This window comes from Oryzias latipes, chromosome 14 (assembly GCF_002234675.1).
Source record: "Oryzias latipes chromosome 14, ASM223467v1".
NCBI lineage: Eukaryota > Metazoa > Chordata > Actinopteri > Beloniformes > Adrianichthyidae > Oryzias > Oryzias latipes.
Window position 1 is genome coordinate 21,128,514 of NC_019872.2, and position 25,799 is coordinate 21,154,312.

At 39.2% G+C, this 25,799-nt stretch overlaps 1 protein-coding gene across 2 annotated transcripts in view; it reads left to right on the top strand.

Annotated features, from left to right (window-relative positions):
* The first annotated feature begins 316 nt into the window (after nucleotides 1-316).
* The window catches only part of camkk1 (calcium/calmodulin dependent protein kinase kinase 1), a 74,389-nt gene continuing 48,906 nt past the window's right edge, over nucleotides 317-25,799 (top strand). Inside the window, exon 1 of one of the 2 annotated variants that reach the window (XM_020709044.2) lies at nucleotides 317-771. The gene's annotated coding sequence lies outside the window, so the exon portion shown is untranslated. The remainder of the gene's footprint in view (nucleotides 772-25,799) is intronic. The other variant, XM_004076707.4, reaches the window with a different exon arrangement.

The window sequence follows — 25,799 nt, forward strand, 5'->3', positions numbered from 1 at the left end:
GCCATCGGTTGTTCATTCTGTCGATGAAATCTAAATAATAAACAGGAAATTTGGATAAAACAGAATAAAAATGCACTTTGTAAATTTCAATTAAGAGATTGCATTAATCTGATGTGCTGTAACATCAATAAAGCATCAAAAGTTCATGTTATGCTGCTTGATGGTTTTAAGGAGAGATTTTAAGGACGACCAGCAGAGGCGCCAGCTGCACTGAACACACGAGAGTCTTTCGCTGGAGGCGAAACTTAAAAGATCCCACTTGTGGCACGTGTGATTCTTAAACCCAGATTGGAGCCATGATATCTATAAAACCTTCCCTGAAAAAATGCGCGGTGCGCTCTGACGAACCAAGCCCCAGAGGTACCACTGCGTAAAACGGGCGGATCTTAGGACCCGTGGATGCATCCGCGGCAGAATAATAAAAGTTGGGATGTGTGAGCTGTCGACAAAGCAGTCTGTGTCAAAGTGTGTGTGCAGCCGGTTCCTCCTCCGCGGCTGTGAGCAGACTGCGGCAGCAGCCAGCTGCGCAGCTGGGCTGCGTTCACGTGCAGGAGGAGGAGTGTGCACTCTGTCCGCGGTTTCCGGAAGAGAGGGTGTGAAACATGGGACGTGTCTCGGGTCAGCAGCTGATCCTCCCTCACACCTAAACAAGCAGCTGCCTCCCGGACTGTACGGCTGAACGGCCCGCTGGAGAGGGGGTAGCAGAGGAGCGACGCGCATCCAAACGGGACATCCCTCCCCGGGAGTGGAACACTGAAGGGGCTCGATTGGGTGAGTGAAACTTTTAAAAATAATCCAAACCCCGCTGTTGGCGTTTTTCCTGGTGGTGGTGTTTGGGAAGTGAAGCTGGAAATGTGGCTGCGCGCAGCGGATGGATCTGTGCGCGCGGGCATGCTGGCCGTGTTTTATTGATGCTCGCTCGCGGCTGCAAAGGGGGATGCTCTGCAGTTTGTTGCGCTGCGCCACGGAGCTGCAGGCTGCACGGACGAGGAGCACGCGCACACGACGAGCCGTGGATCCTGAGCGGATGCTGCAAAGCTTTGCTGACATGTGGGAATTCTGGGCCCGGCAGGTGGCTCCTGATCCGGAATACAGGAGTGAGATCTCCACACACCTGATCTACTGACCAAACACATTTATATGGTTTCTGCGTGAAGTTTGGGAAAAGATCTGCTCGGTCTCTTTTTGTGAAACCACTAAACCAGAACACTTGTCCTCCACATAGCTGACTTTGCTGTTAAAGTCCTCACTTATTTAGTTCCTGTTTTTGTCATTGTTCCGTTTTTTCTCCCTCCTCGTTGTAGACTGAACTTGGTGAAAAGAATTACGGTGCATTTTTGGAATATTTCCTCCCAGACTGACGGGCGGACCAACCGGCTCACTGTAGCGTGCGTTGTGGCTCGAAGCCAAGGCAACCAGGTTGGCACAAGGACTGCTTGAGTGCCCTCAAGTCAGTTTGTAAAAGGAGTTCTGCAGAATTGGCTGCAGAATGTGTCGCAACAGCGCGCATGTTTTTTAGACTTTAGCTGCTCATGGGGGCTTTTTTTTTTATTTTTGTTTTATATGCAGACAAGTTACCATAAATGGGCAGACAGAGAGAGATGGAAAAAAGAAAACGTTTGGTGACGTGACTTGTGCATATTTTGTCATGCTGGCTGTTTATTTATGTATTTAAAATTATTTTTGGGTTTCTTTATGCAAGAAGTGCAACAATCTAATTTTTTGTGTGCCATATGTGACCTTTGGTGACCCACAGTAAAAGAGGATTATGAAAAACTCAAATTTTTTTTTACTCTGGGAAAACTATAAATTTTTTTAACCCACTATGTTACCATTTGGGGTCACTAGGTCACTGGTGCCTATCTGATTGCTGAAAGGTGAGGGTGGTAAATTGTCTATATTTATATAGCAATTTGCTTCCTTCATCAAAGGCCTAAAGTGCTTTCCAGTCACAGTCCCATTCCCCCATGCACACACACATTGACACACTGTTCAGTGTCTTGCATTGGCGGCAGTGGCTCTGGCGGTTGAGCATGTCGGCCAATGATCGAAGGGTAGACTGTTGTGTCCTTGGGCAACATACCCCACCCTCCCTGCCTCCAGTGTGGCTCCACTGGCTTGTGAATGTGTATGAACATCCCGGTGACGGTTAGATGGGCAGTTGGCGCAAACTGGCAGCCACGCCTCAGTCAGTCTGCCTCAGGGTTATGTTTAAATACCTTACATGTTTCGAGTCATCCAAATTATTATTATTATTATTATTATTGGTCAAGGACACAGGCAGAGCGGGAATTGAATCTGTGATCTTCTGATCAGAGGTTGACCGCTCTACCTCTGCACCATGGCCGGCATATTTCCCAGAGGGCAATAGGTGGCTCAAAAGTGATGAGGGCAGAGGCAACAGTGCAACTGTTTTTCTGGTTTGGCTGTATTATGCTCTTCATGTTTACAGAGCGTGAACATCTGTTCTATTTGTTTTATGAAACACAGCTTCACTTTTGGCCTCCTGTCACTTTCCATTTTATCCACTAACTGGTGGATAAAATGGAAACTAGCTACATGGAATTGCAAGGAATTGGGATAAATCCTATTTTCTTTTCTGTTCTTTGTTTTAGATTCAGCAAATTCTCATGTTTGTTGCATACATTCTGCAGAATTGTGCCTGGTGTATTTGTTCTCATGATGTGCAAGGCAGGTTGAATCATAATGCTTTCAGATCAGCCTAAAAAAAACCTTCGTGGCTGACCTTTGTACACAGAAGTGATTTTATTCTTTGGATGAAGCTTTTATTCTGAAAGGAAAAGTTCAGGCATAATGAATCTTTGCAAAGACGTTTTTTTTCTTGTGGGCTAGCATGGACTTGTATCACAACTCTGCAGAAAAAGGAAAAAACAAACAAAAAACAGCTGGATCTGCAGCCCTGGTTGTTCTGCATCTGCCTCCTCTGTGGAGCCGACTGCCAGTTCCTGGAATCCTCACAGTGTTTGCAGAACACAACTGCCATGGAATCACTCCAGGTTTGCAGGATGAGCGACAAAGCAAACTCAAAATAACAGAGAAGCTTTCGTCTGAATAAGGAAGCGCAGAGAAAAATGGCGTGAGGTACTTTTATCTGCTGTCCTTTTTACGTTCACTGCAATCCCTTCAGGGTCTATTGGCATTGAAATACTCAAATTCTGTTGTTCTTTGCACCAAACTCTGCTCCTTCTGAGCCTTCGTTTAAAAATAAACTAGTTTTTTTGTCAGGATGTGCACAGAGGTTTGCTTTGGCTACAGTTGAATAAAAACTTGATGTTGCCAGAACATTTAACATCAAAGTGGGGGGAAAAAGCAGTTTTTACTGAAGTTTCCTAATATAATAAATAATGTTTTTTATTTTTAGGGAACCTTTCAGTCAAGGTCACATACATTAAAACACTTAAACACATGAAAAAAAAATTAGCTGGTGCATTTCTATAAAAATCTTAACTATTTAGTCGATTTACTGTCAGTCGTTTTTTTTTTTTAATCCTGCCTGTTTTAAATTCTAAAATGTTTTTCACAACTTGCTAATGGCTTCAGAGCTTTGTAAAAATCCACGAAGGCTTCTTTTTTTAACCACTTAACTGTCGAAAAGTAATAAATCAAAGAAAACAAAGGAGATAAACAAAATGAAAAGGTGTCAATATGCATTATGATGGTTGGTCTGTGTGTTTCATGCATATCTTTTTTCATTCAGACTGATGCAAAGTATCTCAAATTGTGTTAGTACTCTGTTAAAATTCATGGAAGTGTTATTTCTTTAATGTCAAACATGTATATACCGTTAATGATGGAAATGATTTGGAAACAAAAGCATAAACCCAAACGCATAAAGAAGAAAAACACAAGTTTATGTTGACAATATATGTTCTGTGTTTTCTAAAGCTTGAAATCATAATTTTAATGTTCTATATAACCATCAGAACATCTGTTTTTCCGTGGAGTTAAAATATATATTTTTCCATAATCCATGTTTGTTGGAATCCCTTATTATTCAGTCACTCGTCTAATCCATGCAACAACATGTCTGCTGCCACTGAATACTTTGCAATCTAATTTCTAGACTCAACTACAAGTCAAGTACTTTCTGCAAAAAAAATCAGGTCACTCTATCTCTGTGTAATTCTCTAATCCTTCTGAATAAAATGCTAAAGCACATATGGTTACACTGTAAATTTACACTGTAAATCACTCTCTATGACCTGTGTCCTTTCTACATGTAAATTCTAAATCCTGTTTTGAAGGACTTTTGCCATCAGAATCAGAAGATGTGCCTTCATGGATCAGTTCCTTGATGGGAATACAGAAACTCTTGTTTGACCTTTTTATGCCTCCTTAAGGTCAAGTCCTTTTAGGACAACACTACCTTATCTGAGGCTTGCAGAAGATGCTTATTTTACCCTAAATGCAGGTCTCATACAGCGGAATGAAGACGAGGCAGATCTGTTAGAAGAACTAAAGTCCTACAGATTCTTTTTTTGCCTTCAAGACTTAATTCAGGGTTAGAAATAATTAGGTCTGACCTTTATTACATACAGTTAATGTGGAAGCATGTGTGATGGTGAATGTGGACTGACTCGACTTGATTTAGTCCACTGCCATTGTTACAAAAGAAAAAAAAAATCCTTATAAAAAAAAATGAAAATCAGTCCAAAAGGAACACGCTAAAGCAAGTTTTATTGGTTGCCATGTAGAAAAATTATCCCCCCTGAAAAAAAAACAAAAATTAAAAATTTCTTTGCAAAAATAACTCAAACACATAATTATATTCACTAAATGCACAGTAGTAGTTTATTATTTTTCTGAATCAAATGGAACCTCCCTTTGTTTTATTGTCTGTAGATGGAACTCCTATAGATCATTTAGCAATTTTTTTCTTTTGTATTTTTAGGAGAGGGATTGTGAAACTATAAGTAAAAACTAAAAATAATAAAAAGTAACATTTTCCTTTCTTATGCAAAATCTGAGAGTATCAAAAGGTTATGTTGATAAAAGTCAAGCACAATTGCTGTGTATATTTGATATATTTTTTTACCTCCTGCTGTTGTTTTCATGTGTTCTCACATTCTATCTGGAGGACTGGAGAAACACATATCCAACCAATATTAATTCATAGAGTTGCTGGAGCCTATCTTGGGTACTGTTGGGTGAAGGGAGGGTAAACCCAGAACAGGTGGCCAGTCTGTTGCAGGGCCAATATCAATTCCTTCTGTGAAAAAACAGGCCATAAGAGTTATACTTAGTAGAAAACACAAAGGGATCTTTCATAAAACCAGGATTTATTTAACAAAAAAGTTAAGACCCTTCTAGAAGAGACTCGAAAACGAATCCTATATATTTCTCACGGGTTTTGTTTTTACTTCAGTGGATTCAAATCTCAAAAAGAGGTTCAGTTTGAAATGCCTGTTTGCTAAGACTTTGTCAGCTCATAAAAAGGTTTAAGGACATATATTTTTTTATTTACAAACCACAAAACTGTGTTGACGTGGTGGTGCAGCAGTTAGCATGATCTCCTCACAGCAAGTTTAAGCCCCCGTGGGAACCCTTGTGTGTTGAGTTTGTATGTTCTCTCTGGGCATCTGATAATTTCATTCAAGTAGACTTGAAATTGTTCAGAGGTGTAAAATAAAGAATTGTGCATCTCTGTCTGGTGTTGCATTGATCTAAGAGTTCATTCAATGTGAATCCGGCCTTGGCTACAAACACCTGCAAGAGCGGTTCTAATTAACGTACCGTATTTTCCGGACTATAAGTCGCCCTTTTTTTCATAGTTTGGCAAGGGGTGCGACTTATACTCCGCAGCGACTTATATTAGAAATAAATTGAAATAAATACATTGTTAACCCGCCTGTTATGTTCATTTGTGAGGAACAGAGATGATGTTCCTGGGTCAATTTGATGTATGAGGTATGTTAAGTGTTAAAAGTATGTTAAGTGACTCAGAGAATCAGCACACTTTTTTTACAGTAAGATCTTGAAGGCTAACAACATAATGTTCTATTTTCCAATGATTTCATAGATTCAGAAATGCAATAAAAATGACAACTGTTTCTACAAAAACAGGATGAAAGCAGAGTATTAGTTGGCCAATGATGCTTCATGAATGGAATAAATAAATAAGTTTGCGAAAAAATTACTGTGAAATTATTAGATAAACAGTCTGCTATGATTGTGTCATATAAGGTTGTGAAAGTTAAAATGCGACTTATAGTCCAGTGCGACTTATCTGTGTTTTTTTCTACTTTATAATGCATTTTTGGGCTGGTGCGACTTATACTCCGGTGCGACTTATAGTCCGGAAAATACGGTAAGTGAAAAGGTGAAAATTAACTCAAAACACCTGGAGAAGTCGTCTCAAGAGAACCAGAACCAGTTTTTACTTACCATGTTTTTTTACAGTAAATAAACTGAAAATGAAAATACAGGTATATTATTGTAAAAGGCAGCACAGTATAACTACTGTTGGAACATTTATGGCAACTACTGACAGCTGGATGCTTGTACCTATTGTAAAGCATTTTTTACAGCTCTATTACTGTAAAATGAAATGCAGTAGAATTTCTTTGTACTGTACTCTATTTTACAGTAGTACAACTGTAAAACAAAATACAAGGTGTCTGCGTACTGTATTACATTTTACAGTAATAAAGCTGTAAAATGCTTTGCAGGAATCACTGGCATCCAGCTGCCAGTAATTCTTACAGTAATTGTATTGTAATGTATTTCATTTTACAGTTGTACAACTGTAAAATGAAATACAATAGTTACTGGCATCCAGCTGCCAGTAACTTACTGTAAAATCTACAGCAACTATTTAACAGTGATTGTATAGCACTAAGGGCTAAAAGAGGAAGCTGAGCTGAAGTTTTATGTGTTTGCAATATCATTTAGGCTGCTATTTTTGCTGGTTTAGAAAAGAAAAGTAAAAGAAAGACAGATAAGGTTAGCTGTTCTTCTTTTCACTCTTTTCCTTTCCTTTCAGATGTTTATAATATTGAGATTGTTTGCAATGAATTATTTTTTGAGAATTTTTATGAAATAAAATGCATTCACAGTAAATTTAACTTAAATGTTTTTAAAATAAAATAAAGAACAATTGAAGCTCATCATTTAGTTCATTGCACAGTTTTACACCAAATTAAACATTCTTAACTGCACATAAACAAATTTCCTAAACTAAACTCTATTCTAAACGTAATCCATTTAGCAGGAAAACCTGGAAAAATCAGGAAAAAAGTAGAATATTGGTATTATTTTATACAAATAAAAAAAACACACGTTTTCATTATTTATTTGAATAAGATTATTCATTTATTTTTGAATTTGACTAATTTCCGGTCTGTCTAACCTAAAGAGCATAAGATTTTCTTATTCCCGATTTTTCAGTTCCCCCTTAAAATAAAGCTGCTGAGCTTCAGGCTACATGTCAAAGATGCTGAAATCTGAAAATCCTTAGAATCAAGCTGAGAATCCATACATTTTTTACACCGTGCAGCAAGCCAGTAAAACAAGAACGAAAATAGTTGAGACAATAGTGTTTGAGAACAAAGTGAAAAGTAGAAAAGTCGATTTTTGTGTCAGTATCTGTCTGGATTTTTACAAAAACCTTATCTTTTATACAATTTCCTTAACCTTTTACTTAAAGCTTTGTTTCACAAATCAGAATGTCTCAATTGTGTTACTGTGAATAAACAGATAAAAATGAATTAAAGTGTCAGAGAGGAATCAGGTAAAATATCCTCTTTTAGCAGTTTGACATCTTTGTGATGCAGATGTTGACTATAAATCCAAAAAGGTCTTGCAAGTGTAAGTGTAAGTGTTGAGGTTCTGCTCTTTTATCATGTTGTCCAATTTTGTTGTGCCACTGCCTCTGAAAGAACTCAGAGATGTGTAAGCTTCACCGCAGACATGCAGGGGTTACGCAACATGGTGAAGAAATAAAGATCCAGCTTCCTCAAGAAGACGAGCCTCTTGTGTTCCTCCTTATAGACCAGCTATCGGTGCTTGTCCCTTCAAAGAGTTTTAATTTCAAACAGTTAATTGATTCTGCTGGCGGACGTCTGGATACACGGTTATAATGAAAAGGATCAACCTTTTTCTTTTCATTGTACTTAACACATTTATGCAGTCATGCAACCTGCAAGAATTGTTTTTTGTAGGAAGCTTACCATCAGCGTTTTCCAATTTCATGACAGTAAATCTCACAATTCCAGTTCTTCCAGTTCTTCCAGTGAACTGACACCCTTTTGTTTTATTAAATTTCTAAAAGGCTAATCATTTTGTTCATATGGATATAATGACCCAAGTCTTTATAATGGTGAAAATTTAAATAAGGAATCTCTTCAGGGCCTTTATAGTCTGATAATTATTAACTGAGGCATGACTTAACAAGAATGCCAGGATTAGAACATGACTCAGGGTTTTCACAGTTTGCCTGATATCAGCCTTTGCAGAACCCAAGTCTCAGAGAGCGCAGCCTCCTGTTTCTCTTTCACTCAAAAAACGTTCACTTTGAATGAACATAAAAAAATTATGGAAAGGATTTCCACATGATTAGATTGCGTTACTTGAACAAAAATGAATCATGTTGGTCCTACTTAATTTATTTAGGTTGGCTCAACTTAATGTATTTAGGTTCAAACTAATAAATTTAAGTTGATTCAATTTAAATAGAGCAGTTGCACCCAACTTTAAATTGATATTGTTGCTCACTCTAAAAAGAAAAAAGTTGAACCAATTTAATTGAACCACTTCAATTGGTCACACCTAAGTAAATTAAGGTTATTTAACTTGAATTTCTATTTATTTCTATAATTTTATTTATTCATCTGTAATTGATATGTTGTTCCAAAGTTACAACCAATGGGTCTTTTAATTTTCACATCAAAGACATGAATTACCCAGCAAGGTCCCACATCACAAGACAGGAGCTCAATTACCGCAAACTCTGTGTTAAGTATTGGAACATTAACATTTTACCACACAAGGGGGTTGGTCATCATCCTCTACCAAACTTTAACTCATGGTGCAAAAAAAAAAATAAACATAACAGTTTAAATCACTAGTTAAAACAGAGTAAAACAGCTAGACAATAAAACCCATGGACAAAAACTCACACTTAGACCCCAATCTGCCCAGATAGACAAAGAAAATGGTATCCCACAATTCCTTGCGATTACTAATGCATCCAATTTAATGGTATCATGTTGGATCAACATGATTGAAATTAGTAACTTTTAAATGGATTATTTTTATGTACAATCGACATGATTCATTCACGTAAGATTTACAAACATAAAATTTTCTGGTTGAAATGACAAGTTACTTTTTCGTTAACTTAATTGGCTGGTAATTTCCTTTTTTTGAGTGTTGTTTGTGACCTGCAGTCGGTTTCAAGTGAAAGAAGCGTGGCGGTGGTGAGTGTTTTTTCTGGTGTTTGGGAATAAAGGACTGCATGAATACATTTACAGGTGCTCATTAGTTCAATTTGTACAAAACGCAGCGCCTCGTCTTCATGTTACACTTCATTATGCAAAGCATGACCGGTAAGCACTCTGGGAGTTCTTAGATCTCTCAGTTAACCTCAACCCAGTGCTCAACTGCACTCCACCCCACTTGCACTTCTCCCCTGTTTTCATTAGTCTGTTTGGGAGACCAGCATGAATAGGAAGCCCACTGGGAGCCTGCACCAGCTAATGTGCCGTATCAGAGCATGTTCAATTGGAACATCATGTCCAAATTGTGGCACGATGAAAGCACAAATGAAGAAAATCGTTTCTTGATTAACATGTTTTTTTTGGCATTTTGGCACATTTTTAGGGTTTTGGTCTGCCCCTTTTAAAGTACATCAGTTTTTCAAAGCATTTTTTATGACCAGATAATTCAAACTGCCAATTGTCAGTTGGTTGTGTTACTGTTGGCTTCTCTGTGTGTCAGCTTGAACAGGAGGTCTTAAAAACATGCAGAAAAGTAACACTAAGCTCAAACACGTGTGGTTAAAAATGGAATATGCATATTGCTGCAATTTTCAACAAAAGCCCACACAGTCGCAGGCACATTTATCACGCAGTTGGTTTGTAACAGCTTTTCTTTGCACAGACATAATGTCATGTGCATTATCAGATGCTATTTCCTTTGTTTACATCTCCTTCCAGAGGTGTGTGTGTGTGTGGGCCTAAGAAAGCATTATGTGCAGATGCATAAATGGAAAAATAAAGATCCACAATGTAGCAGAAATGCTATTAGCTTTGTTTGCTACAGACACTGTGCTTCTAACAGGACGCGGAATAGTGTTTTGCAAGTGAAACAATCTTATTTGCAAGGGTTTTATTTGTGTTTGCGCTTGTGTGCATGGCTGTTGGTGACTATTTGTTTAGCTGCAGTATCAGATGTAGATGTATTGATTACATTTTCCTGGCAGTTTATGCCTCCTCGTGTGTTTGGATTAAAATTAATTTGTTAATGAGTTCTCAGTATATTTAGCTTTGAATTATTTTATTTTAGCCAAACAGGCAGGGGACATTTTCTTTTCAGTCTTCATTCTTATCTAAAAATGAAAACTGAAGTTTTAGAGTCCTTTTTAAACATGTTCTGTGGTGATGCAGAAAGCTCAGGCTGATTGTTTTCTGCTGCTCGACAGTGACCACGTTGCTGGGCGACGAATTGGATCTCACAGCTCCAAAGACGAGCTTGTGGTTTCAAAGAGTCCTGGCAGTAGAAAAGAAAGAGTTTAAAGCCCGGCTCACAGTCAGCCCCTCTTCAGTGTCTCTGCATGACTCTCGTCTCTGTCTACTTTGGTGGCCTTGCTTAAGCCCTGATATCTTTGGGTGGAGAAGCTTGACTTTTTTGTTTTTTTAATAAAGTCCCAAAGGAGGAAGAATCAGAACGCAAAGTTTCTCTGCTTGTGTGCTCCCCTCACAAAAACACACAAGGTTTTTTTTTTCTATTTTGGAGGGAAAACTATTCCTGAAATGCATTGCAGCTTCAGATGATGCCCAGCTTTAGTCTTTTGGGGGCACCTGTGCCTGTAGATCCGAGTGTTTCGCCTCAAGAATCAGTACAATACTGACGGAATCTTGGCTGAAAGCGAGAAAAGTGAAGCCTGACTGCAACATGTGCTTCAATATTAAAGAAAGTGTTGCGTCACGAATAATGGCCGACATTCGTCAACAACTCAAAGCAATCAGGTTTACTATGAGCTGTTACAATAAATATGAAGCTACTTAAAAGCGTGGTTCTGAAATGTTTCGTATAAATCTGCTATAATAAGACCAGTAATAATAATATTGACCTGTATAAAATCAGGAAAAACACCTTTTAAGGTTAAAAATCTTTATCAGAGAAGTGTTCTGGCCAAGAGCAGCACAATTTAGCCGCTGTTTTATTTCTTTATTTAAAAATCAATATTTAAATCAAGAAAAATCTTTACCAAAGTCTTAGTTTGATGATGCTACAAAATACTTTCTTTATCAATTTTGAATGCCGGATATAAAAAAGAAAAAAAGAATGTGATCCATCAATCCAGATTACATAGCTAGTGACTAACTTGGTGATGATTCACATCAGTTTTTTTCATTTTACAAAACAAAACTAAATTCAGCATATCATCTCAAGGTTACCTTTGACAGTTATAAGATGAATGGGCTGTGATGGTACACCTACTTTATGAAAATGAAGGCTACTTTGTAAGGTCACAACAAGTGTTTCTTTTTTTCTTTCATCTTCTTTCTCTTTCGGCTTTTCCCATCAGGGGTCGCCACAGCGAATCATCCTTTTCCACCTCACTCTATCATGGACATCTTCTACCCTAACATTAGCCAACTTCATGTCCTCTGTTAAGACATCCATGTATCTCCTCTTTGGCCGTCCTCTTGCCCTCCTGCCAGGCAGCTCCATCTCCAACATCCTTCTACCAATATATCCACTATCCCTCCTCTGAACATGTCCAAACCATCTCAGTCTGGCTTCTCTGACTTTGTCGCTAACACAGGCAACATGAGCCGTCCCTCTGATGTACTCGTTCCTTATCCTGTCTAACCTGGTCACTCCTAAGGAGAACCTCAACATCTTCATCTCCGCTACCTCCATCTCAGCCTCTTGTCTCTGTCTCACTGCTACCGTCTCTAACCCATAGAGCAGAGCTGGTCTCACCACTGTCTTGTACACCTTTCCTTTGAGTCTTGCTGGCACTCTTCTGTCACACAACACTCCTGACACTTTCCTCCACCCGCTCCAACCTGCCTGCACTCGCCTCTTCACCTCTTTTCCACACTCCCCATCACACTGAACTGTTGACCCCAAGTACTTAAACTCCTGCACCTTCTTCACATCAGCCCCCTGTAACCTAACGCTTCTACCTTGATCCCTCTCGTTCAGACACATGTATTCTGTCTTACTACGACTGACCTTCATGCCTCTTCTTTCCAGAGCAAACCTCCACCTCTCTAGCTGTTCCTCCACCTGCTCTCTACTCTCACTGCAAATTACAATGTCATCCGCAAACATCATTGTCCAGGGAGATTCCTGTCTTACCTCGTCTGTCAGCATGTCCATCAGCATAGCAAACAAAAAAGGACTCAAAGCTGATCCTTGGTGTAGTCCCACCTCCACCTTGAACTCCTCTGTCTTACCTACGGCACATCTCACCACCGTCATACTTCTCTCATACATGTCCTGAACTACTCTGACATACTTCTCTGCCACTCCAGACGACCTCATACAGTACCACAGCTCCTCCCTCGGCACCCTGTCATACGCCTTCTCTAAATCTACGAACACACAATGCAGCTCCTTCTGACCTTCTCTGTACTTTTCCATCAACATTCTCAAAGCAAAAATGGCATCAGTGGTGCTCTTACGGGGCATGAAACCATACTGCTGCTCACAAATCCCCACCTTCTTCCTAAGCCTGGCTTCCACTACTCTTTCCCACAGCTTCATTGTGTGGCTCATCAACTTTATTCCTCTATAGTTGCTGCAGTTCTGCGTGTCACCCTTGTTCTTAAAGATCGGAACCAGAACGCTTCTCCTCCATTCCTCAGGCATCTTCTCACTCTCTAGAATCCTATTGAACAAACTCGTCAGAAATTCCACTGCTGTCTCTCCTAAGCACTTCCATACCTCCACAGGTACGTCATCAGGACCAACGGCCTTTCCGCTCTTCATCCTTTTCAGAGCCTTCCTAACCTCATCCTTTCCAATCTCTGCTACTTCCTGCTCCACAACAACCACATCTTCCTCCCTTCTTTCCCTGTCATTTTCCACGTTCATCAGCTCCTCAAAATACTCCTTCCATCTTTTCTGTACACTCTCCTGGGTTGTTAGCACCTTTCCATCTCTGTCCTTAATCACCCTTATCTGTTGCACGTCCTTCCCATCTCTGTCTCTCTGTCTGGCTAGCCTGTACAAGTCCTTCTCTCCTTCCTTTGTGTCTAACCTGTCATATAGCTCATCGTAAGCTTTCTGTTTGGCCTTTGCCACCTCTCTCTTCACTCTACGCTGCGCTTCCTTGTACTCCTGTCTATCTTCCTCAGTCCTTTCTACATCCCACTTCCTTTTAGCCAACCTCTTCCTCTGGACGCATTCCTGTACTTCCTCATTCCACCACCAAGTCTCTTTACCGTCTTTCCTCTTTCCAGATGACACACCTAGCACCTTCCTACCTGTTTCCCTGATAATCTCTGCTGTAGTTTCCCAGTCATCTGGAAGCTCATCCTGACCACCCAGGACCTGCCTCAACTTCTGCCTAAATTTCTCACAAGTTTCTTCATTCTGTAGCTTCCACCACTTGGTCTTCTTTTCTGTTTTCCCTCTCTTCTTCCTCCTGACCTCCAGAGTCATCTTACACACCACCATGCGGTGCTGTCTGGCTACACTCTCTCCTACCACCACTTTGCAGTCATTAATCTCTCTCAAATGACCTCGTCTACATAGGATGTAGTCCACCTGGGTACTCCTACCTCCACTTCTGTATGTCACTCTATGTTCCTCTCTCTTCTGGAAGTAAGTGTTGACTATAGCCATTTCTATCCTCTTTGCAAAGTCCACCACCATCTGTCCCTCCAGATTCCTTTCCTTCACACCAAACCTGCCCATCACCTCCTCATCACCTCTGTTGCCCTCACCAACATGCCCATTAAAGTCTGCTCCAATAACAACTCTCTCTCCTCTGGGGAAACTCTCTATGACCTCATCCAGCTCACTCCAGAATCTCTCCTTCACTTCTAACTCACAGCCAACCTGTGGCGCATACCCACTGACTACATTCACCATCACCCCTTCAATTTCTAACTTTAGGCTCATCATCCTGTCTGAGACTCTTTTCACCTCTAGAACACTGTTTACAAACTCCCCCTTCAGGATCACTCCTACCCCGTTTCTCTTCCTATCAACACCATGATAGAACAGTTTGTATCCTCCTCCAATATTACGTGCCTTGCTGCCCTTCCACCTTGTCTCCTGCACACACAGTACATCTACCTTCCTTCTCTCCATCATGTCTGCCAGCTCTCTGCCTTTCCCTGTCATTGTGCCAACGTTAAGAGTCCTTATTCTCAAACCTATGTTCCTGCCTTTTCCCTTCTCTCTCTGGCCACGGACCCTTCTGCCTCCCCTCTTTCTTCGACCAACAGTAGTCAAATTTCCACCGACACCCTGTAGGTTAACAGCATCTGTGGCGGTCGTTGTTAACCCGGGCCTCGACCGATCCGGTATGTCCAAAGTGTTGTGGATGATTCGCATGGTTATTTTGGCAATTTTTACGCCGGATGCCCTTCCTGACGCAACCCTCTCTATTTATCCGGGCTTGGGACCGGCACAGAGGCAACTGGCTTGCAACCCCTGTGGCAACCTTTTTTTCTTTTATAATATTATAAAAAATTTCTTGGACTGATCCTTCTTGTCCCCCTTTGTGAACATGCAATGTTTTTCTGTTGCAAATCTATCTGCCAAAACATACTAACCCTGGTCTGAGTTAAAAATTAAAAGAAATACAAACAACCTATTGCAGGAGCTTGTCAACAGGCTGCTGGTATTAAGTCTATGTTCAAGTTTTAAACCATGATCTGTTGTGTTGTTTTTAAAGGAACTAATCTATCATTTTTTACTCTGCCAATTTTAATACTGGTAGTTTCTAATTCTCAAAAGTAATTTACATTAAATAAAGAGCATTTTTAAAAATGAAAAGCTCTCTGAAATCTTCAAAAATGTGAAAGTGTTTGTTTTATCAAACGCCCACTCTGATAAAATGGGGTTTTTAACATGCTACAAGAACATGTTATTGACATTGAACATGCTTCTGAGTGTTTCTTTATTCAAATTGTTGTAAATCAGGAGCAGAAGCAAAAAAACAGTTTGAAATTAGAATGTATTTGTTTAATGGAAAATACGCTGGGGGGGCCACAAGCCTCCTGCTCCGCTCCATCATGGTGCTGTAGACAACTAGATTCACATACGTCTAAACAGCATGATGTTGAAAACTTTACGGCTGGATGGCTACAATATTGCCATTTTTGTTGGGGGTGTGAGGGGCTGTTAGCTAGCGGGAAGCGTGTAAACAGAAAGGTGATGGGAAGTGGGGCAGGCTCACTGTAACGATCCCGCCCATAACTCACAGGTGAATTTCTGATGAACTCCTGCTGCTCTGCAGAAACTATGTCCTAGAAAACGATACAGGTTTTGCAATTTTGCCTAAAACAACATAATCATAATTTAAAAAGCACTGGGAACACTTTTACAATAGATCAACAGATGAACAGAGTGGGACCTGAAAAAGACAAAATTGTTTTTCACTGGTAGACATGTGAAAATCATGTGTGGCTAATGTAAGGGTCAAACCAGGTCACAGGAGAAAATGGCTTTAAGTGGCCGTGAAAAAGCCCTGATTGATATGCAGGTAATTGCATTCATTAGGGTATTATCCTCAGTCATTAGCATGCTGCTGTTTAAAACACCCTTCTGTATACAGTAAATTACACTAGCATGGTCTCACACATATGTGCAGAGAGCCAGGTTATGTTACTACAAATGGGAGAAGGGCTGAGGGTAAAACACCTGTGGTTATGTGAGAGACTCTTCCTGCTCACAGTGTCTGCATTTTTAATTCAGTCTGTGATGAATGAAGGGGAAAGGTGGATATGTTTGCTGGCAGCTGCTTTGTTGGCGACTTACCAGTCTCATAAAACATTAAGATGCATTCAGCACCGTCCCCGTCTGCACCAGGACTCACGGGGAAACCTGGAGCAGCCTGAGGAGGAAAAGAGATCAACGGGATGTTCATGCTCTGGGAGGGATTTAAAGTATCACTCTCAGGGGAAAGGATTAATGGCTTCTCATTTTCCGCTGCGATAGATTAATCCTCTGAAAGTTCACATCAGCAACAGTTTGCAGCATATAGTTCCAGTTCTGGAGAAAAATTTCCTCCTAAAAGAGAGGAAAAAAGACTTCAAGCTGGTTCTGAAATCCTCTGAACAGCATAACAATAGTTTATAGGCAGAGGGGCCATGAAGACCTGTTTGTATTCTAGTACACTGATCTGTTCATAACCTTTATCTGTTAGATAAGTCCGTGGGAAGAAGAGATTAATGATAAAACAGGTTTCTTTCCAGCAAAACCCCTCATCAGGTGACATTCCTTGAACTCCTGGAAGGCTGACTGTCAGTGTGAGTCCAGCAGGAATAATTGGCTCATTCACCTTGTCCGCTCGCACTTCTACATCCTATGTAATCCTGGGCTTATTATTGTCTCAGGCAGCCAAGCTCATAGAGGGTGGCCCTGGATTTGTTTGGGATTGTTCCAGAGTACATTTCTGTCCAGTCAGGCTGATCGTGGATTCTGACCAGAGTCTTGTTAGAGAAGCAGGACTGCCGAGATCAGACCACTATAGGTCCATTCACTCAGTCTGTTTCTTTCTTCTCTGTAACCCTAGTTTTTCCTATGAGTGAATTGTACGATCAGAAAGAGAACAAAAGGCTTCTGTCCTACTCTGTTGAACTTTTGTACCATCTAGTGAGGGTGAACTAGAACAGAAAATATCCTGTTTAGCACAGACGACTGTTGACAGTCAGCTTTTTAGATTGCGATGCTATATTGTTTCGAAAAGCCATAAAAAGAACATGCAGTGCGATGGATATGTGGAGCTGGCTAATGCCAAACTGCAGTAGGATGTGTTTAACAGGTTTACTGAGACACCCATTTGAGTTTCGTACACTTGCCTACTAATCCTGTGGGTTAAATTAGAGTTCCAGAGATTAGTTAGCGACAGATAAACATTTGAAGTTTGGACTCTTGTCAAAGGTGCAGGTTGTAAGACCCGATTGGCACAGTCAATATTTTTGTGCTTCATAAATCCCGCTGCCTTAATACAAAGCAGTCTCTTTAATCTGCACCTGAGGATTTTTTGTAATACTCTGGATCAGGAGTAAAAAGAAAAGTTAGACAGTGGAGCAAAAACAGAATTTGGTAGTCACAGACACTGCAAGTTGTCCTGCTTAACAAAATGAGAGAGGTCTGTAATGTTCACCAATATTATGGTGCAAAAAAATAATATTGGGTCAATAGCCGAACTTCATCTCAGTCTTTGTAATGGTTGTCAATGACAGTGGTCAAATGTTTCTTTTAGGTCTGCATCAGGTCTGCACACACTAGCTGTTATTTTTAAATGCAGATCTTCTCAACAACAGTGATGTTTTTGAACTTTTTCTGGCCTTTACAAGCTTTCAACTCTCTCTACTGATTTTCCATTGGATTGAGGTCCAGGGACTGGCTAGGTCACTCCAGAACTTTGAAATGAATCTTACGTAGTTAGCCATTTGTTGCTCGGGTGATATTTTGGGGTTCATTGTCATGCTGAAAGACCCAGCCACGTTTCATCCTCAATTCTCTGATGGAGCCCCCCCCCCCAAAATCTCACCATACATGGCTCCATTCATCTTTTTCTTAATACAGATCAGTCATCCTGTCCCCTTTGGAGAAAGATGGTCCCAAACCATAATGTTTCCACCTCTGTGCTTCACAGTGGGTTAGCTATTCTTGGCATACATATCATACATTCTTCCCCTCCCAAAACAATGGCATTTATATAAAATATTTCCATTTTGCTCTCATCTAACCACATGACTTTCTCCCCATCCTCATTTGGATCATCCAGAGTTTCTGGAGACCTTTAGATGGGCTTGGACATGTGTTGGTTTCAGCAGGAGGACCTTTGGAGAAACAATGTGATTTTCCGGATTCTTTTTTTTTTTACATTTCGTCTCCCACAGTTTAAGTGTATTGCTGATGAATATTACAACCAGTTATGCTTTTAAAAGGGACAACCTACAGTGTTGTTTAGTCTTATTTTGTTAATGTGCTGCACTCTGTTGTGCAACCTCAGCAAGCTTGGCACTAAACTGCATCTGCGACAGCCAATGATGCCAAACATGCCTGCTGAGATCAGTCATCTATAGCTTAATACGGTTACAAAAATCAGTCAATTAAAGCATTGTGGCACAACTGATTGTTCACAAAGTGTACTTCAGATAAATAAAAGAAGGAAACATTTGGTTTAATCTATTTTCTCAAAATAAAAGTGGCTACAGCACATTCATGCTGTAACTGGTATCTTTTATTTTTTTCATTCACAAACATTAAATAAGTGATTATGATTACAAACAATATATAAAAACAATCCTAGATTTTGATATTCAAGGATTTATCTGTTGATGAATTATTTTTTGTATCAATCCACAAGTCTTGAAAGATAAAGTAGCAGAGCTGCATCTGACTTTTTTTGTATTTTTAATTTATTTTATTTTTGCAACCGCTTACAGCAACCTGTAATCTAAGGTTTTTCTGCGATCCAGAGACCGCATGTTCTGACTGGATTCATATTTGGTTAAGCAGCACATCAACATTTGTTTTGGGGCAATGCTAAATCATAGTTCTTCTGTACTGAGATGCACAGCATGTCTGTAAACATACTAATGTTGTTTGTGTGTGCTACAGCATGAACTCACAAATATGCAGCTCATAACTGCCAGAGCTAAACCATTATACGCAATCATTATGAGCTGTAACCAGCTGACTACAAGTAAAAGGATTTTCACTAATTTTACAAACCAAGAAGAAACATCTTGAGTCCTTTAAATAGCACATTTGCACTATAGCTAATCCCCATGTTAATCTAATAAACTGAACAAGTTCCGTTTTAGCAGGAAAGCCCTGGAGAAAAAGATGAGTGCACTTGTATGTGTACAGCAGGATCAAATGCTTAATCCCTTTGCAAAAAAAAAAGAAGAAGGAAAATCCAGTGTTTGTGGGTGTTTGTGAGTGGGCAGGTGTGTACATCAACACAAGAGCTGCTCAGATCCACATGGTTCCCTGCTTTTGCTCCGCCATCCTCCCAGGACAGGAGGAGGCTTTTACAGAGCCCACAGTGCTCACTCTTCATGCGCTTATTTTATTCAACAGCTAATGCAACCCATCCTCTAGCTGAGGAAGATTAAATGTGACAGGTAGAAGGAATGCGAGGAAGACCTAATCAACCCGTAGGCCCGGAGAGACTAGAAGAGAAAAAACAGGGCTGTAATTTAATATAGAACAATCATAGATGGTTTGGATTTCATTTTTGGGTCATTAGGCTTTTGAGTTTGGACTAGGGTGGAGGGCAGAGTGATTCTTAATTCGCGCGTAAACCCTGATGTGCAAATGTGATGTGCCTTTCTCTTATTTTTCAACTCACTCAACGGCATCGACATTATTTCCAACCTAGTGACTCGTCAGATCAAATACTTTGAGCAGATGACAAATGTTGACAGGAAAATGCTGAAATACGAGAACACAATGAATATTAATTTAATTATGGTCATTTTCAATTGTACCATGTATCATCACATATTAAGGATTAAAACCCTTTAATGATGTCCACTGCAGTGCAGTTTAATGATGAAACATGGAGTTCGGAAAACGATCAGCATGGGCTTTTTCCAAGATAAATTTGGAATAGAATTTAGGAATAAAACTTTATTTGATCCCTCAGTGGGGAAATTGGTTGGTTTTTCATAGTTTAAAAAGCAGCAGATAATAATGAAAACAACAGATAATAATAGATAATAAACAAAATTAAAAAACAATAAGTACCTTGCAGTAAAACCCAAGGAAATGTCCAGTGTCAATGAGACGTTGTAGAGTTGAACATATTTAGAGCTTACATCATTTTAAAAAATCTGCAGAAAAAAATCTAACCTTACCGTTTCAGCTCCTACTTTTATCTACAAAATAAACACATCTCTGCTATTGACCATGTACGTGTTTTGTCACCTCCTGGCCCCAATAAACTGTAATTTATTTGATTGTTTTTCCTTCTTTACCAACAAAAAACTTAATAAAGCTTTGAAATGATAGTTTGTTCTTGTGTGTTTACTGTATTTCTTGTTTTACTTCCTACAATGTTTTTCTTTGTTTTCTTTGCTGGCTGGGACTCAGCCATTTTTACCATTCACACTTCTGCATTTTTGTTTGTCTCTGTAATAACAATACTAATCAATAGGTGGGAGTACAGTCACGGATGCCGACATCGCAAACTTACAAGCAATTGGCTTTTAAAATTTACATCTTTTTTTAAGCCCATGTAAACTTAGTACTTTTAGAAAAAAAACACGTACAGTACAGACCAAAAGTTCAGACACACCTTCTTATTGAAATGAATGTGAAGGTGTGTCCAAACCTTTGGTCTCTACTGTATAACTGATGTTAGTGTCGCATTTTAAACTTTTGTTGTACATTTAATGAGGACGAAATTCCATCTAACATTACCCTGAAACAATAATGTCTAGAACTGATTGATTTGACTTTTTTAGCTAGAATTTAGCGCGACTCAAGGTAGTGACAAAGAAGGAAGGGCATGCTATGTTTGACTGAGCTGCAGTGTTTTTGTTAAATTGGTCAAGATGACATTGAGAACTGGAGCGAGTGAGTGTGACATCACCCCTAGAAAATGGCTGTATCCGAATTCCTTCACTACTCACTATTTAGAGCACTATAGTGCGTTCGCCATGTCCAAGTGCTGTCCGAATCTACAATTCCAAAATCAAGTGCATTAGAAGTTTCCCAGAAGTCTCTGCGAAAAACCAGCCGTGTTGGGTAAATTACTTCTGAAAAATAATTGATGACTTTATTAGTTACTGGATCAAAATTGAAATATTACTTTACTCATTACCTAATTTAAAATGTAATTCACTACCCGTTACTTTAGTTTCAAAGCAATGACCCCCTCATGCAAAGTAGGAACCTGGTTCAAGACATAACATGGTTTTATTTGAATTCAAACAGTGTGAAAAATAACACAAAAATAAGTTACAACACATGTGGTCTATGCCACTGCTCAAAGTGAGATGATCCTGTTACAGCTATATTTATATCTATCAAATCTGAAATCAAGCAACTCCTTTGAAAAAAACAATAACAATTTAATGCCTCCATGTTCATTTTTGTTGACTTTAGGTTTTCCATTACAATCAGTTGCACCGTTCTTTTTCTCTCTACGTCTGTCGTTTGTGCACAGTTCTGCTGGAAGCCCACACCCCTTCCACTTGAAAGTGGGCTCGGGAGAATCTGTCAAACGTTTTCAAACACTAACGACCACATACTTTTATTGAGGCATCTGATTGGTCAACTTGAACTACAGAAAAAAATATCATGAAAAAAAAAAAAAAATCCCAAGAACATGTTAAAAAAAGGGATCAGAGCTAGAATGGTCATCCTTACAAATAGAATGACTGAGTAAAAGCTGTTAAGTTCTCAATTGAAGTCTATGGGGTATTGGCCTTTATGGAGCCAGTGGATACTTCCTGTTTGGAATGTCAGGGGGGAGGAGTCATTTAGTTCAGTTCTCTTATACAATCATGATTGTGGGTCAGAGCCCAAATTTGTATCCTCCCTCAGGGTCCTGAAAGGGAAAAAACTGAAACAACACAAAAGACTACAAGGATGCAGCATAGAAGCCCAGCTTTGGGCTGTCACGCTAATGCTAAATAGATTATGAATAAGTCTAAACATGGTCACAGAGAAGGACCAGAGAATAAGAATGTCTAGAGGAAATACAGTAGATTTGTATACCAGATCCTTGTTATATTTGTTTTGTTGTTGTTTCATTTTGTCAAATTGAATCTTGCTGCTCTTTTTCTGTTATTTTTCATCTGAAATGGAATGACATATTTGTCTAGCATGTGTTGTGTTTTTGTCCTCAATCTGCTGCCACCATTAGACCAACGATTACTGCCACTGACCTCTGACTTCCCATGATAAATGCCATGAATGGTCCCTGTCATTTCATATGACTGTGAATTAGCTGCTTTTACACTGGGAACCATAAAAATGTTAGGAAGACAGAACAAAATGCAGTTAACAGCCGCTTAATACGACAATAAGAAATACATTTTGCACTTTTGATTAATAGATCAGCGGTGTTATTGTTAAAAGGGGCATGTTTTGGCTCTGACAGAACTTTTCACATCTCCTTCACCTTTGACACCATCGTGAGTAGATGTTGAAACTGTTTTCCATACAATGACAGTTACCGGTAATGTTTATTCAGGGAGGATTTTGGGGGTCAATAAGTGATGCAATTAAAAGGTCATGACAGAATTTAGCATTCTTCACTTTTTGAATCTCGTTATTTAAACAACAAATGTTGTTCATATTGATTGAAGACAGGATATTTTTTTTTAGTTTTATTTGATAAAAGCTAATACATAGTTTGTCTTAGTTCAATCAATTAATTTTTGTTCTACTTTTAACAGTTTTTAAGGTAAATTCAGTATGATCTTTTTAATGCAACTTCATGTGATCTAAAGCACCGCCTGCATGCAGTCAGCTTTTTGTCTATCAATTTCCTCTGGTTCACTTCTGATGCTCAATTTTTCAATTGAGCCCATGGCTTGCATTTTAGCATGATGCAAAAAAACAACAACAGAAAAACTTTTAGTTGAGCTCAGTTCCAGTTTAGCCTGCAGTCAGAAAGTCAATGATGGAGATTGACTTCAGTTACATCTTGGAAATCAAATATCAGTGACTAAGATGATTTTCCCACCAATCCCAAATTAGCTCATATCCTAAATGAAACCGCCCAGTATGCTTAGATAGAAAAAAAACATTAGTTAATGAAGAAACAAGATTATTGATAATGGAATTCTGTTAGCAACTTCAGACCGTACTGAAGGTTTACTTTCTTGATGTCCTGTCAGGAGATTCCTGAATGGACATAAACAGAAAATAATCAGTTTCTCTGAGTTGTGGACTTTGATGTTCTTTTTCTTCTCTCAGAACAGGTGATATATTACCGTTAACTATTTTGTATGTCATTCGGGCATTTAAATAGAGGAAATGCATGTGATGTCATTGGCTTACCAAAAAGTGGTGGCATACTGCCATTTCGAATAGAAACATACTGAATTAAATTCTGATATAGAAATATATTTCCTGTTTGGCTGCAGATGGTTGAATCATTATTTATTTTTTAACAGTTCATCATATTTGTAACTTTTGGTTTCCATCTAATATTCCATAAAACATATAAAAATAATGGGATTAGACTATGTCAGTGCTGTGCGTATAGCACTACTTCACTGAGTTGAGATTATATAGAGACCTCTGTGATTTTAATGTGTCTTATTAGTCTGAGACCAGCAGATGATGCAGTAGGTCATGTGGGGCAAGATGGTTACATATATTAGCTAATTGTTATAAAGTTCAATCTGTTAGTTTTCCAATAGGAGTATGGAGGATGGATATTTAACAGTCACTAGTTACAGTATGTCCGTTGTAAAGGTCAGATCTTGCAGCAGTTTAAACTAGTTCCCTTCCCAGTATCTAAGACAGCCTCATCTGCATACATGAGGATTCTTGTGCCTTTGAAAACAAAAGAAAAATCAATTTTTTATAGGGTGAAGGATGATTTTTAGAAAATAAGTATCTCTTCACCGAGTTGAGAATCCAGCATTTCAAGGGACAAGAGTGTGTGTAAAGGTATAAGAGTAGAAACAAAAACACGTAGAAACTCTTGCATACATTTATTGAGGATTTTTTGTAAACTATTTAGTGCAACAAGCTCTCCTTCAGCCTTAATTGGATGGTTTTCACATGCTTTCACATTTTCCTCATGCTATTTTAATTAAAACATTTATCTTAAAAGGTCATCTTGCTGTGACACTTGTTTGAGGTGAAACACAAAGCTTCTAGCCGTCTTCTTTACCAGTTCGGTAAATACTGAATCCGCTCCCTGCACTTAATCAGGGTTTCAAATTGCAAGCAAGCATGCTTTGACAAATTCTAATTTTCCTGCCTTCAACTGAAGACATTCTAACTGGATTTTGTCCTTGAATTGTCCTGCTTGCTATCAACACACATCTGATAAAAAGGGAAGGCAAAGGGAAAAGTGGTTCCTAATGGAGACCAGATGGATTCATTTGTTCACAATAATAGCTCATCTTGTCTGTCCGGTGTTTGTCCCGGTTGAGGCTTCTTTTTGTACAGCATGTCTTTGCACTTTTCAGAATAAAAGATGATTTAATTGGTCTGTTTTCTGTTCCTTCTGTTTATTTGCTAATTAAATAAAAACTGTGCAATTATACAAGTTTGAAATTTGTATCAGGAATCAGGAATTGGAGCCCCGTGAATGACCAGTACCCAAGGACGTCAGCACTTAAAAATGACTGCTGCTACGGTGGGGATCTTGGTGTGGGGATGACTGGACACTCTCCCTCCTTCTTTTTACATTCCATCATCCATTTTAGAAGAACATAAACAATCACTCGAGCACAGGTGTTAGCTCACCTTTGCACAAAAACTTTGCGTGATCGAATGAAATATTTCACACTAGTTGGTTTGAAGGCACAGGTATGCGTGTGTGAACATTATCTGTATTGTGTACATGTTGACATGTGAACATTTTTGGAGCCAACAGGTATGTTTGTGTGGACAGGCCCCGCCCTTATAGACCTGTATTACATCCAAACCTAACTGTAATGATTATAACCATCCAGTTTAATGCTGCTTCATGGTTCTACCCCCCCCCCCCCCCTAATCACCCTCCTATCCCCCCCTCTCTAACATCCCTCTCTCTTCTTCCCTCCTTTCCTTTTCCGTCCGGTCCAACACAAAAGATTTTCAAACAGGATTAAAATGAATAAAGTTTGGCCTAGATTACAAAAGGTGTTTAATCAGACATACCTCTGGTTTGTCAGAAGATTCACAACCCCTGTTGTTAAAGTAAAATATGTCCAACACAAGAGGCCTTCAGCTCTCATCTGTTTGCCCAGCTGTTGGACAGGACAAGTTAGAAAAAAAACCCACAACAACAAAGAAATGGCTTAGCAAATGCCACATAGCTGCAGGCAGGTTTACCAGATGTGAGGTGTACTAAGGTTTACAGACAAGCCATTCACAACCCATTCCACCGCTTTGACTAGAACTCTTTGACACCGCCATGAACATTTGCAGTGGGCACATGACCATGTGACCTGGACAATGCAGCAATGGTCTACCATGCTGTTCACTAATGATGTTGGGTCACCTGCATGTTCTTACCTCTAAAAACCTTTCAGAGACCTCTCACAGAGGTTGTTCTACTTCTGCCTAAAGACTGATTTTACGATTTTTCAACAGTCATAGTGACCTCACAGAGGCCAGGTGAGGAGTGTAAAGTTTTAAAGCATATCTTTATATTTGTCTAGAAAATCATATTTTTAAGTATTTTTTATTATTAAGCATTTTAGTTAAAATTAGGTTATTTTAACTGAGGT